Here is a 15,545-nt window from a genome sequence, read left to right on the forward strand (position 1 = left end):
AAGTATCCTATCTTATGAGCACCCAAATGGATTTTAAAGAGCTCAAGAGTTTGTGGTGATATCCGCGGAGGGGAGACAATTATTAACCAAAAACTAGAGCCTCTACACGAGCCACTAGGAAACTCGTGAGAGACTTGACGACTCATAAAGTTGGTCATTGTAAAAAAGGGATTTAAGGGTTTTCAAATCAAGCCAATGTTAAAGGACCATACTTCTACTATGGATCGTTTCCTTGATGGCTTGTGACGAACCTTGTGTGGGGGTTCGACAAATTTTTTTTATTAAGGCTTATATGAATCTTTTCCAAATATCTATAAATCAAAATTTTGTCATTTCACCTATGTCTAGGATCCCTATATAAGTCATTTTAACACCAAAACTTACCCATTCAAGTCATTTTCTTAAATTTACCAAAAAGAAATTGTGTTCTTCCTCTCCAAGATATTTCTCTCTCTATCTAGAAGTTTGAAGAAGAATATTAAATCTAAGGTTCAAGCTTTGAGTCTCCATTCTCTCTAATCTCTTATGTTTTAATAATAAGGTATGTTAGCTTTTCATCTATTGAGTCCTTGCATCCATGGAGAGGGTTAGGGTTTCCTTCAAAGTTGTGGGTATTGTGAATGTTTATTCAAATTGAATTATGATTGTTTATGCATGAATTGAGAGGATTCTACTTTTATGATGAATTTCCTTGTACCCATGCATGCATCTAAGAAGAAATTGATGTCAATGAGTTTTATGCTATGATTGGAGAATTTATGAATTTAGATGTATTCTCATAGGATTAATAAGGTACATTATGAATTGATTTGAGATTTAATCATATGTGATTATTATAAGAATGAATTTGAGAGCAAATCTTATGAATTAATTATTGATTGTTGATCGGTGATGTTATTGTTACAAAAGGGATTTTCCCACATGATTCTTTTATGTATGTATGGGTGTGAAAGGCTTTCTCACATTGAATTATCTTAGGTTTAAAGGATTTCCCATATAAAATCAATCTAAGTTATAAGATTATGAAATTGATGAGGCAAGAGGCGATTATCGATGACCTCTAAATTAGAATAAAATATGAGTCAATTACCCATATTCCTTATAATAGAATAAGAGGTGACTACACCATACATGAAGTTGAAAAATAGGCAACTACCCACAATCCTATGATGTAATTTGGAAAAGATGCAACTATTCATGATCCTTAATACAAAGTGGGCAAGAGGAGACTATCCATGATCCCAATGTAAGAACGATAAGAGGTGACTATCCATGATCCTTTATACTTAGGAAAATCGAGGCTCTCCATGTTTTTAAAAGTAAGCTATACAATGTAAAATGTAATGATGAATGATTAACTTGGACTGTTGCTAGGGTGCTTTCTATTATTAGTAAGACTAGAGGTGGTTACAGAAGTCTTGACTAAGGATGATTGCGGTTATTTCAAGAATTACTCTTCACATGATATGATGATCCATTATGTTCATTGATTATGCTTTATCACTTATGTTGTCTAATGCTTATGTTTATGTGTTGTTTATGAAAGCTATCATATTTTTATATCTATGTAGTAACACATACCTACATTTCTTATCAAAATGCAGGGTCCACCAATCTCGATTCTCCTCGCAGTCGCTAGGATCCTTAGTATAGGCAGGAATGAAGATAGGTGAGTCGTCATACCATTAGAGAATATTGCCACTAATTTTCTTATGATATTTTCATTTTAGGTTTGAACATTGTTGTATGGCCTGTATCCAAGATTTTATTGTATTAGATGGATTTTAATACAAGTGTATTAGACTTCCTCTACGATATGATAACTTTAATTGTGTTCAAATTGTTTTAAATCCCAGCGATTTCTATTATCCAAACTATGAAAGCTAAGTGTCTTGTATGAGGCCTCTTGGGGTCTTGTACGCCATGTTATATCTAGGGGGTACCTAAGAGTCAGGAGAAACTTGGTAATGAGAGCACAAGATCTATTATGTTTCAGTGATATCTCAAAACCACTTCAACTAGAGCTTGTTCATAAGTGTGAAGGGCGCCACATTTATTAATGAGATCCTACAAGATACTTAGGAAAGTTTTCTTCTTTCTTCACTCTAAGTCATGCAATAATGTTTCCCTTCTAATCCTTACCTGATGGTCTACATGATATAACTACCCGAAGAGATTTTGATAGAAGGAATGAGGGAGATAATTAAGTCAAGAAGATCCTCCTCAATCTTTGGTTGACTTTTTGGGAGGCAGGTGACTAATGTAGAGTTTAAAAATACTTTTCAAGTGTTGGATCTCGCCGAGATGATCCAAGCCAATAAGGATTTTATGGTCCCTATGAAATCAAATATGTGTACGACGATATCTAGAGTGAGGGATTTCACTAGGATGAATCCTACAAAATTCTATGGTTCTAAGGTGGAAAAGATCCTCAAAGTTCATTGATGAGGTTTAAAAAGTGTTGGATATTATGGGAGTGACGATGGTGGAGAAGGAAGAATTGGTCTCTTATCAGCTTAAGGGTGTTAATCATATTTGTTTCAACAAATGAAAGAAAGAAACACCGTAAGATGCGGGTCCCCTAGAATGGAAAAGATTCATGGCTACTTTACTTGATAGGTTGTTTCCTCTTGATATGAGTGAGGCTAAGGTTCTTGAGTTCATGAATCACCAACAAATGAACATGAGCGTTAAAAAATATGCTTTGAGATTCACACAATTGTCAAGGTATGCTCCGTCTACACTGGCAGACTCTAGGGATAAAATGAGCAAGTTAATTTTGGGAGTGTCCAAATTGGTTATGAAAGAATGTCAAACCGGTATTATTGTCCATTGCATGGATATTAATCGCCTTATGGTTCTTACTCAAGAAATTGGGGACGAAAAACTTAAGGAGAAGTCTAGGGATTTAATGAGGGAAAGAAGTGATAATGGTAACTCTTTATACTCTAGGTTTGGTGGACGTGTTGCGTAGTTTCGTCAATGCTTTATGGGAAAGGTTCTCCTAATTCTTCTACAAGATTTAACAATGAGAGGGTGTCTAACCCTAATCCTCAGGGAGTAAATGGTAGCCTACTTATACTAGGTGTGGAATAAAGAATAAAGGTAAATGTCGAGTTCGAATGCTTGCTTTGGTTGTGGTGACACGGACCACAAGTTAAGAGATTGTCCTTCAGTTGCTAAGAATAAACAAAATAGTCATTGTAGGGATTAGCCCTATACTTCATTTGGTACAAGGAGTTCCAGTAAGAAATATAGGTTTTATGCACTTCAGACTCGTGCGAACAAGAGGGTTCTCCCGATGTGGTTATCTATATGTTGAAAGTTTTCTAACTTGATCTTTATGCTTTACTTGATCCCGATGCTTTTTTGTATTTTATGATGCAATATATGGCTATGAGGTTTAATATTCTCCAAGATGTGTTGTTATATGCCTTTTTGTCTCTACCTTTGTTGGTGATTTTGTTGTGGCTAAGATGTTCTATAGAAGATGTCCATCTGCTTATCCCATAGAGTTACTCTTGTTGATTTGGTAGAGCTTGATATTCTAGATTTGGATGTTATCCTTGGTATTGATTGGCTACTATTGTTATGCTTCTACAAATTCTAGAACCCGAGTGGTCAAGTTTCAATTTCTCAATGATCCTGTCCTAGAATGGAATGGGGGGATTCTATACCTAAAGGTCAGTTTGTTTATTTTCTAAAGTTTGGAATATAATTTCTAAGTGTTGAATTGAACATCTAGTTAGGGTGAGGGATGTAGATTTTGAAACCCCTATTCTTGAGTCAATCCTCGTTGTGAATGAGTTTTAAAAAGTGTTCCCAGATGGTCGATCTAGAATTTCTCCCAAAAGAGAAATAGAATTCGGTATTGACCTTCTCCCTGATACAAAATTTATTTCTATTTATCCTTATATAATGGCTCTGGGAGAACTTAGGAATTAAAAGAACAAATGAAAGACTTGTTGGATAAGCGTTTCTTCCGACCAAGTATATCCCCATGCGGTGATCCAGTTTTATTTGTTAGAAAGAAAGATGGTTCTCTCCGAATGTGTATAGACTATCATCAATTGAATAAGGTTATGATTAAGATTAAGTATCCTCTTTCAAGGATAGATGATTTGTTTGACCAACTTCAAGGATGAAGTTAATTTTCTAATATTGACCTCTAATCAGGTCATCACCACTTGAGGGTGTTTATACAGTACCTTGATATGTAAGTGATTGTGTTTATTGATGATATATTTATTTATCCAAGAAATGAATATGATTACATCAATCATTTGAGGATTGTGTTGCAAATCTTTAAGGAAAAATAATTTTTTGCGAAGTTTAGCAAACGTGAGTTGTGGATATGGTTTGTGGCTTTTATAGGTCACATTACTTCAAGTAAGGGTATTGAGGTAGATTGTAATAAGACAGATGCGGTCAAGATTTGTCCTAGACCTCTATCCCCTTCGGATATTAGAAGTTGCTTAGGTTTGGCTGATTACTATAGAAGGTTTGTTAAGGAATTTTCTACAATTTATTCTCCATTGATAGATGAAGTCAAAATAAATCTATGTTGATAAGGTCCAAAGCTTGTGCGAAGAGTTTTCAAGAATTAAAATATAAACTTACTTTCGTTCTGGTGTTGACTTTACCAGAAGGGACGAATATTTTGTTGTTTATTGTGATGTCTCAAGGATTGGATTAGGATGTTTACTTATGAAAAATTAGAAATTTATTGCCTACTGTTCAAGGCAACTTAAGATTTACCAAAACAATTATCCTACCCCTGACCTTGAACTAGCGATGGTTATTTTTGCCTTAAGGATTTTGCATTATTTGTGTAGTGTTTATGTTGACATTTTTGCAGGCAACAAGAGTTTGCAATATGTGTTAAACCCAAATTATCTAAATCTTCGCCAAAAAAGGTGACTTGAGCTATTTAAAGATTATGATGTCTGTTCTTTATCACTCGGTAAGGAGAGTATAGCGGCGGATGCTCTTAGTCGGTTATCTATGGAATGTATTGCTCATACCGATGATTATAGAAAAGAGTCGGTTCAAGATGTTCATAGATTGGACTGGTTGGGTGTTCAATTAGTAGACTATAAGTGGTGGAGTCATGATTTACAATGGTAGAGAATAATCTTTTTTGGCAGATGAGAAGACCAAGAAATGCCTTGATCTGACTTTAGCAGAATTTAAAGAAGCGGTGCTTAGAAAATCCGTTGAGGATTTCTCCCAAGGGGGAGATGGTTTAGTTAGATATCAAAACCGCTTATGTGTTTATAATATTGATAACTTGAGGAAATTAATCTTGTCAGAAACCCATAGTTCTCGATATTCCATTCACCCGGAAGCCACCAAGATGTATTGTGATTTGTGGGAGATCTATTGGTGGAATGGGATGAAGAAGGATATTACTAGTTTGTGGCTAAATGTCCTAACTGCCAACAAGTGAAAGTAGAGGATAAAAAATCGGGAGTCTTGTCATGAGACATTAGTATTCCTACTTGGAAGTGGAAATACTTAAATATGGACTTCATAGTTGGGTTTCCAAGTACTTGACGACAATATGATTTGATTTGGGTTATAGCAGACCAATGATAAAATTAGATCATTTAATTCCCGCCAAGATTTCTTATATGACAAAATACTATGTCAAGTTGTATTTGAGAGAGATGGTAAGGTTGCATGAGTGCCCATGTCCATTATCTCTAACCGAGATAACCAATTCATTTTATAATTTTGGAAATCTTTTTAAAAGGGCCTTGGTACTCGTATTAAGCCTTGTACAACTTTTCATCCCCAAACCGATGGGCAATAGGAGATAACTATCCAAAATTTATAAGATAAGTTAAGAGCTTGTGTGATTGAATTCAAGATTAATTAGTAAAAACATTTTCCTTTGATTGAATTTTCTTATCACTCAAGGATTGGTATAACTCCTTTTCAGGAATTGTATGGTAAGAGGTGTAGATCTCCTATAGGCTGGTTTGAGGTGGGTTAAGTAGCCCTAGTAGGTCTCAAATTGGTACATTAGGTAAATAAATAAAGTTTTACTTTTTAGAGAAAGATGGAGAATAACCCAAAGTCGACAGAAGTCATATGCCAATGTTAGAAAAAGAGATCTTGAAATTGATTTGCCTTATTCGGTTTACTTCAAATATTCACCCATGAAGTGTGTAAATGAGGGTTGGTAAGAAAGGGAAGCTTAGTTTCCATTTTCTAGGTCCATATCAGATTTAGGACGTGTTGGTAAGGTTGCTTATGACCTTGAGTTGCCTAAAGAGTTGACATCGGTGCATCTTGTTTTCCATGTCTCTATGTTAAATAAATGTATTCGAGATACTAAATCAATAGTCCCCATAAAAGGTTTGGGATTTAAGTAGAATATTTCTTATGAATACATCCGGTGGAAATTTTAAACCTGCAAGTCAAGAAGTTGAAGAAAAAAGATGTTTGTTCCCTGAAAGTGTTATGGAGAAATCATTTAGTTAAGGTTTCCACTTAGGAGGCAAAGGCCAATATGATGTCCTAATATATTCATCTTTTTCCTTCCTCTCCTACTCTAGATTGAGGTATTGAGTTCCTCATGGTTTACTCTTTGGTTATCATGTGTGTTAGATATTCCCATGATTTCCTTATTCATGCATGTTCATGAAAGATTAAATTTTGAGAAAATGAGTCAACCTGATTGATTTCTACATGTTTATGTGCATTTAAGTGTGAATTGCATATAAACTATATGATATGATGTTTTGAACGTGTTTTTATCTTGTAGTTGATGTTTCCTCCTTAGATAAATGCATTTGAGCATGAGTTGCATATGAGTTTCATAATATGAAAATACGAGCATGCTTTAGCTTGGAGTTGATGTTTCCTCCTTGGATATGTGCATTTATGTGATTGCATGCATGATGTCCTACTAGTTTTGAGTCTTTTCTCTCAAAAGGTGTGAATCCAATTTGAGAATGAATGTTCCTAAGAGGAAAAAAATGCACCACCTCAGAATCCAGTAAACTAAAAAAGGGGCTAAGTGACAAGTCACAAGACAAAGAATTGAGCATGGGAATCTTTCACTACGAGGTGTGGTTTTACTTGTAGTGGCATAGGACTGAACCAAGGAAGGCTACCCTTTCACGAGCACCCAAATGGTTCGTTAAGAGCTCAACGGGACATGGTGATGGCTGTGGAGGGGAGGCACTAGCTAATAAAAAATTAGACCCTCCACACGAGCCACTAGATGGCTTGTGAGAGCCGTGACAGATCATGGAGTTGGTTATGGTAAAGGAGGATTTTACGGGGTGGAAAGCAAAGCCAATGGTCAAGGAACACGTCTGCAACTATGGGTCTGTGGTCCTTGACAGCTTGTGAAGAGGCTCGTGTGGGGGTTCAACAGTTTTTAATTAATAGCATATGGGTCTTTTCCAAGAATTTTTTACATTAAAGCTATGTCGTTTTTAACCAATACCTAGGACCCCTATATAAGTTATTTTATCCCCAAAACATACCCATTCAAGTCATTCTCTTATATTCACCAATAGAAATCGGGTTCTTCCTCTACAAGATATCTTTCTCTAGAAGTTTGAAGAAGAAGATTCAATCTAGGGTTCAAGGTTCAAGTCTCCATTATACCTTAGCTCTTGGGATTTAATAGCAAGGTATGATAGTGTTTCATCCATGGAATCCATAAGTCCATGGAGCCCCTAAGTTCTTCCAATTGAAAAGTGGAATTCCCCAAATTTCAGTTAGGATTTCCTTCTAAGTTGTGGGTCTTTGATGAATGCTTATTCAATTGATTAAAGTATGATTGTTTATGCATGAATTGAGATGATCCTATGTTTTAATGATGAATTTCCATGTACCCATGCGTAGCCCATGCCTAGAAGAAGAAATTGATGTAAATGGGTTTTATGCTATGAAAGGATAATTTATGGATTTAGATATATTCTTATAGGATTGATAAGGTACATTATGATTTTCTTTGATGTTGAAGCATATGTGATGATTAATGATAAGAATGGATTTGAGAGTAAAGTATATGTAATAATTGCTGATTGTTGATGTGATTGTTTTTTAAGGGATTTTCCCACATGATTGTTTTATGTTTGTATAGATGTGAAAGACTTTCTCACATTAAATGATTATAGGTTGGAAGGATTTCTAACCTAAATGAATCTAAGTTAAAAGACTATAAATTGATGAGGCAAGAGGTTATTACCCATGACCTCTAAATTAGAATAAAATATGAGGCAATTATCCATATTTCCTAGAATAGAATAAGAGTTGATTACCCTTATTCCATGAAGTTGAAAAAAAAATTACTACCAATGTTCTTATTATGTAATTTGGAAAGGTATGACTACCCATGATCCTAAATATCAATTGGACAAGAGGGGACTACCCATGATCCCAAAGTAAGAAGGATAAAATGCGACTGCCCATGATCCTTTATAGTTAGGCAAGTTACGACTCCCCATTTCTGTATAGTAATATATACAATGTATAATGTAATGATTAATTATTATCTTGGATTGTTTATTGAGTGCCTTCCATGATGAGTAAAACTAAAGGCGGTTACTCAAGTCTTGACTAAGGATGAACTTAGGTTACTTCAAGAAGTACTCATCATATGTTATGATGATCCATATGTGCATTTATTATGCTTTATCACTTATGTTGTCTTATGTTTATGTGTCTTTTATGCAAGATATAATATTTTGTACACCTTTGTACTAACACATACTCTTGCTCATATTTGTTATCCAAATGTAGGATCCAACGATCTCGATTCTTATCCCCGTGGATAGGATCCTTAGTAGAGGAAAGATTTAAGATTGGTAAGTCCTAATAGTATTCAAGGATTTGGACATTACTTTCCTTATGTTCTTTTCATCTTAGTTTTGAACAATGCTGTATAGGATGTTCCCAAGATTCTATCATATTAGATTGTGTTGAAATTGTTTTAAGTCACGTAGATTTCTATTATCTTCATTATGAAAGCTTAGTGGTTTCTATGAGGCCTCTCGGGGTCTCGTTTGCCATGTTACATCTAGGGGATACCAAGGGTTGTGACAAGATTACGCCCTAAATGAGTTAAAATCCCTGAATCTTCATCTATAAACGGGATATACGAACCATAGAAGGATCGGTTGTACGAAGAAAAATTTTGTGGAAAGTGGGACATATTTTGGGTTAAGTAATTTCTTTCACAGCTGAGCAGTATAGTCTGTATATAGTCCTACAAACTGTAGGTAAAAACTATGGACTTGTCTAACAATTATTAATTATTGGTGTTTTGATCTTTTCCTACCTACCAAAACCCTAAGTTATGTCGTTTGGCCCTACAAATTCCCCTATAAGAAATTTTACACTCTTAAAACTACCTATTACCTCACATTTTGTCAAATCCTCAAATTTCCTCCAAGTTCGTCCCCTCTAATTCTCTCTCAAGCCCCAACTTGTAAACTAGGGTTACAAGATTCAAGTTCTCAATCTAATTGCTTTCCTTAGGCTTTTATTGACAAGAAAGGTAGGAATTCACCAATGGACCACTTTCATCTGTTGGGTCTCAAAAAGAACTTCAATTTCCAATTAAATTTGACCCGATTCAATTAGGGTTTTATGTAAATATCCATGAGTTCTTTTTATTATGATTCAAATAATGTTATTCTATGTTGCGATGCATGATTTGAACAAATTACATGATTTATAATTGATTTCATATGACCCATTATTTATGCTTTGATTTTTGCATATGAACTAAGAACTTTGATCGAGAATTTGATAAAGGATTTATGTATATTTATGAAGATATGAATTACAAATAAAAGATGCTTTAATATAAGTATCAACTATTTTTGAAAGGTTTTCTCACACTTGAAAAGAAATCGTGACTCAGATGCTTAAGAAGGTAAGTGTCTATTTGAACAAATTTATGAAATCACGAGTTTGAAATAAGTTACTCTTATATGATAGTTTTCAAAATACTTAGTCTACATTTTCAGGTCACCCTACTCAACATGGTACTTCATCTAGTTGTGGAGGCAGACAATGTTAGAACATATTTTATGCTCTTCAGAATTTACCTGATTAGGAGGCCTCCTCTGATATAGACACTGGTATGTTGTGAGCCATTCCGTAAAATATTTATGACTTTAAGTCCGGGTGATACATTGGTGAATCCTTATGTTGCTATGAAGTCTGAGGTTAGTCCTGAAATCTCTGAAGAATGGTTTAGTCTCTACCCATGTCGATGATTCTGTTCAAATTAAACGGGTTTTCAGAAATTACAAGGTCTCAATTTGTTTTCGTACAAAATCACCTTAGTTGATGTAATATAGTTGTATATGATTTATTTTGATGTTATTCTTGGTATAGATTTTCTTCATACTTACTATTCCTCTATTGATAGTAGAAATATAAATGGTTAGGTTTGAGTTTCTGAATGAGCCGGTTATAGAGCGGGAAGGTATTAATTCAGCACTTAATGGTTGGTTTATCTCGTGCCTTAAGGCCAGAAAAATGATTTTTAAGGTTGAATCTATTATCTAGTTAGGGTTAAAGATATGTTTCCAGAACCCCTACTCTTGAGTTAGTCTTGTTGTGAATGAATTGAAACTATTTCCTGATGATTTTCCTAGAGTTTATCTCGGAAGAGAAATTGATTATATTCCTTATTTTATAATGTCTCCGATAGAAATTGAAGAGTTGAAGAATCAGTTAAACGACCACTTGTATAAGGGTTTCATTAGGCCACGTATTTATCCATTGGGTGCTCCAGTGCTCTTTATTTGAAATAATGATGGTTCTCTTAAAATGTATATTAATTATTGGCAATTGAACCAGGTCATGATTAAGAATTAATATCCCATCCCAAGAATAAATGATTTGTTTAATAATTTTTAGGGGTGCTAGAGTATTCTCTAAGATTGACATCAGAACATGTTATTTCAACTTATAGTGAGAGAATGTGACATTTGAACACAACCTTCAGAATTTTTATGGTTACTATGAATTTGTAGTTATGTATTTTAGACTAAATAATGGTCATGTAAATTTAATTGATTTGATGAGTAGTCTATTCAACAATACTTGGATATGTTCTTTATTTTTCCATTGATGAAATCTTCATCTATTCTCGAAATTAGGACAAACATGACAATCATTTGAGGATTGTCTTGCAAGTTCTCAAGAATCATCAGTTATTTGCTATGATTAAGAAGTGTGAATTTTTGTTAGGTCAGCATCATTTCATGGCCATATTGTTTCTAGAGAAGGTATTCTAGTTGATCCTTAGAAGACCTATGTAGTTAAGAACTGACCTAGACCGGATTTTCCCTTGGGCATTCAGAGTTTTTTAGATTTAGCCGGTTACTATAGATGGGTTCTTAAAGGATTTTCTTCTATTTCTTTGCCTTTGAATTCTTTGACTCAGAGATGTAAAATTTAAGTGGTTTGAAGCTTGGCAAAAGAGTTTTCAAGAGTTGAAAACTTGACTTTCTTTAGCGCAGATTTTGACTTTAGAAGATGTTTTCTATGGTATAATTGTGTATTGTTATGCCTTAAGGGTTGGAATTTCTTGTGTTTTAATGTGACATGGTAAGGTGATAGACTATGCTTCTAAGCAACTCGAAGTTTAAGAGAAGAATTGCCCAAGTCATAATTCACAGTTGTCAGTGGTGGTTTATGCCAAAAAATTATAGAGACAGTATATCTATGGTGCTACTATGGATATGCTCACAGAAGAGTCTTTAATATGTATTTAAGTAAAAAGATTTGAAACTTCGCCAAGGAGGTGGCCGGACTTGTTAAAAGATTATGATATGAGTGTTTTTACCATCCAGGATGCCTTTCAGTTTTTACCATTTTAAAAAATATCTATCTTATGGTTCCCTTTATCATATTATTATTGTTGTTTCTCTATTAGATATGTCTAGTTTTATTAATGCATGTTATTTGGGTTTTAGATTGCCTACTAAGACTAATGGTAGGTGCCAATCATGATTCGCTTTTGGGGCATGATACTTTCTGCACTTGTTACTAATTTAAGTTGTTCTTTTATCCATACAAGTGTATTGTGTTTCTACTAATATTACTTTTTAACCTTTGGCTGAGTGCAGATAGGAATCCAGAGTCTTCTAGCCCAAACATCTTTTCCATTAATATTGAACTTAGCAATAGGTTTTGTGCTCAAAATCTAATCAATGGTTGAAACATCACGAACCACCATTTGGGCATATAACAAAAGTTTTGATGAAGTTGGTGGAGGCATATGCACATCCTCAACAAAATCTATATATTTTGAGTTAAAGAGTTCAACCACTTCTTTTTTAGTCATATGTTCACCCCTTGATAATGTCAAAAACATAGTCCTATCGTCAACTTGTGATTTAGGTTTCAAGGACCAAATATTTTCCAGTGGTCCGTTCTTATTCGGGATAATATAATCCAAACTTCTGAGAATCACTGTTATGATACCAAATGTTTGATGAGGGAATCCAGGGACATGGATGGGAAAATTCAGGGGCACCTTTGGATATCCTTTTGACAAGACCCAAACTAAAATATCTGCAAAAACGATGGAACATACATCGTTTAAGTAATTTTTATTCCACTTTTCATGGTGAACCTAATTTTGTAGAAATTATGTAATGAAATTGCTCTATCCATAACCATAGCAGTAATTGTCATACCCCTTGCTAGATTTGATTTAGGGGAACCTTTGATTGCACCCACCTCAAGCACATGACCGCTTCTTTTGCCAGTAGATTGATTTCCATGATAGGTACAACTAAAAATTTAACAATTAAATTCAAACAACTCACATGGTTACGTAGCCATAGACACATAGCCATTTCTAAAAGAGACATACCTGGAGCATGATGTAAGATCAGGACCAACCTAATGAAGAGTTCTTGATCAAAACTATGGAATGAATGCAGGTCTTTGAGGGTGATGCTTTTTGATGCCATTGTTGTGTACCAGTAATGAAAGGGTGATCTCATAGCCTTTATATAACATTGGAAGGAGTGACTTTAAATTTGTTAGACTTTTTTATTCCTTAATTCACTTGCCAAAATTAATTTGTAGTTAATGAAGATACAACTCCTTATGCTTATTCTACTTTACATTTTATGATTTATTATTTACTTACCAAAAAGAAAAATTTTAATAAATGATGTATACAATTTAGATTTGGAATTTTATCATTTAATTTTATTGACTTGATCTAAGTTATAGTGAGTAAAATAAAGGTAGAATTCTGTATGAATCCACATAGCTATATGGTAAGCTAAAGAGTTAATTATAATGGTGCGTTATACTATTTTGAATTTTTGAACCCCTTTTTAGATTTCTCTACTTAACGTTTGTAGGTTCATGTTATTAGACACTTAAACATGTCTAATATTGAACAAGTAGACACACAAACATTAGAGACATTTTCTTTGAATCCCAAAGACTTCGCATGGTTAGAGACAATGAATTACTCGTGAATCAAATGTATGATGAGTTAGAGATTTCGACTTATTTAGGGCTTTATTTTGATCATTGTAGTATCCTCCAATTCCTAATTTATACTCTAAACTGATATTTAAGTGTTGATTTGCAACATTTAAGGTTAAGAATCAAGGTAAGGTTACTACTGGACAAAAAGAAACAAATAAGATAAAGAAAAGAATAAAAGCGATCCTGGTGATCACCAAGACCACAAGGCGAACCGCCGAGTATATCTTTAGCCATCCAAATTTCCAATGTGCCTGCCCTGGAAATAACGAACTTGGCAACAAAAACAGGTAGTCGGCGTATCGTCGTTCTAGTCTGCGATGGCAACCTCAATCGTCTAAAGTCACAAAACCCTGAAGACAAATGGCCAATGCAAACATACTATGGAAGGGAACAAAGGGAGAATCATCAACCAGTTCACTGAGGCCCGAATTACCTCGCCCAATGACCTTTTAGGCCAAAAGTTGGAGAACAATAAATTGAATTTTAAAACAAAATTTGAGATTTCAAACTTTCTCTTAGTTTTTGAGTTCCGTTGAATACTTTGAAGCTTTTTGAGGCTCAAACTTGAAGATTTACAAGTGGATTTTTCAATTTATTCAATTTGGACCATTGTAAAGACTTGAAACCTGTATTTAGATTATGACTAATGTATTTGGTAATCAATTCTCTATTTTTATGATGTGTAGCTAAAACCCCAATTTTTGGGGTGTGAGCATGTGTTTGCTATTTAATTACCTTATGGATATTGTTGTTAAATGATGAAATTGTTGTGTTAATGTGGGTTTAATCAATAGTTGTGTTTAAATCTAGGAATTGTAATTGCAAATGCAATTCTAGTATAAAGTTCTTGGCTTGCTTGAGAGCGAGGTTTTAGAACTAAAGCTTTTGATTAATGATTGTAGGTATTGGGTTGATATGAGTTCAATTTGAGAGAGTGAATCTTAAACCCAATTCTACCTGTAAAGCTCGAGAGAGTGGATACATTAAGGTTGTGGGGGTATTTACCTTGTTAATGTAACATTCCAGAAAATAATACGTTTAATGAAAATCCCATTAGGTTCTTAAGAATGTCTATCACGGGTAAATATGCATCCCAATTCCCAATATTGAGAAATATTGGGCATATTACAAAATTATGGGCATAGTAGAAAATGATGGATTAGAGAGTGTTAGCCGTATTTTCAAGTATATATGAGTTTGTGTAATGAATGTACCTGAAATGAAGACTCTAAGATAATTAAAAATTCGTCTTTACATATCATATGAACTACTAGGCATCCAGTGTCAAGCCTAGTACCATAACACATGACAATTTAAAAGAATAATGTAGATTAAACAGTGCGCAAGGACATAGTGAGAATACTTAGGACAATAAGTAAACATTCTCAAATGAACCATAAATAATATTTAATTAGGAAATTTCAACCAACCGATGTGCAAGCACGTGTGCAAGACATGTGAAGAAGCTGACAAAGAAGGGGACCACCCTAACCGAATTCGATTAGGGTAGTTAGGGGGGAAAACGTGCACAAAGGACCACTCCATGTGGGTCCTAACCTCCATACCAGTTATACAATCTAACCTACTGCCCTAAATAAGTAAATAACCTAGGTTTAACCTAATTGGATCCATTAGTGCACCCGACAACCTAGGACCAAAATTGGGTTGACACTAACCTAGTACTAGTTAAAGACACAACCTAGTACCTAATCTAGGATGGTCCAAAAGGTTAGTTATGGTACAAAAAAATTAAGGGTAATTTAGTAATTACCTAGGTTACCTAATTAATTAATTTAGCAAATTAATTAATTAATTTAAAAGGACTAAAACTGAAATAAAAAGGAAATTTTTAGATTTCAGTTAAGACGAGAAAGTGAGAACCTAGTACCTAACCTAGGATGGTCCAAAGAGTTAGATAAGATCCTAACGACTTAAGGGTACTTTATTAATTACCCTAGGATACTAAATGAATTAATTTGTACGCTTAATTAATTAATTTAAAGGGGCAAAACCGAAATCACAAAGCAATATCAAGATTTCGGTTA

The 15,545-nt window shown here is 34.2% G+C and overlaps 1 long non-coding RNA gene across 1 annotated transcript; it reads left to right on the forward strand.

Annotated features, from left to right (window-relative positions):
* The first annotated feature begins 392 nt into the window (after window positions 1-392).
* LOC112942004 (uncharacterized) lies at window positions 393-13,185 on the forward strand. The gene is made up of 5 exons (XR_003247801.2): window positions 393-541; window positions 1,605-1,669; window positions 8,767-8,831; window positions 9,859-9,904; window positions 9,999-13,185. It is a non-coding gene; the product is annotated as an uncharacterized lncRNA (long non-coding RNA).
* The last annotated feature ends 2,360 nt before the right edge of the window (window positions 13,186-15,545 follow it).

Source organism: Solanum lycopersicum, chromosome 8 (assembly GCF_036512215.1).
Source record: "Solanum lycopersicum chromosome 8, SLM_r2.1".
In the NCBI taxonomy this organism is placed as follows: domain Eukaryota; kingdom Viridiplantae; phylum Streptophyta; class Magnoliopsida; order Solanales; family Solanaceae; genus Solanum; species Solanum lycopersicum.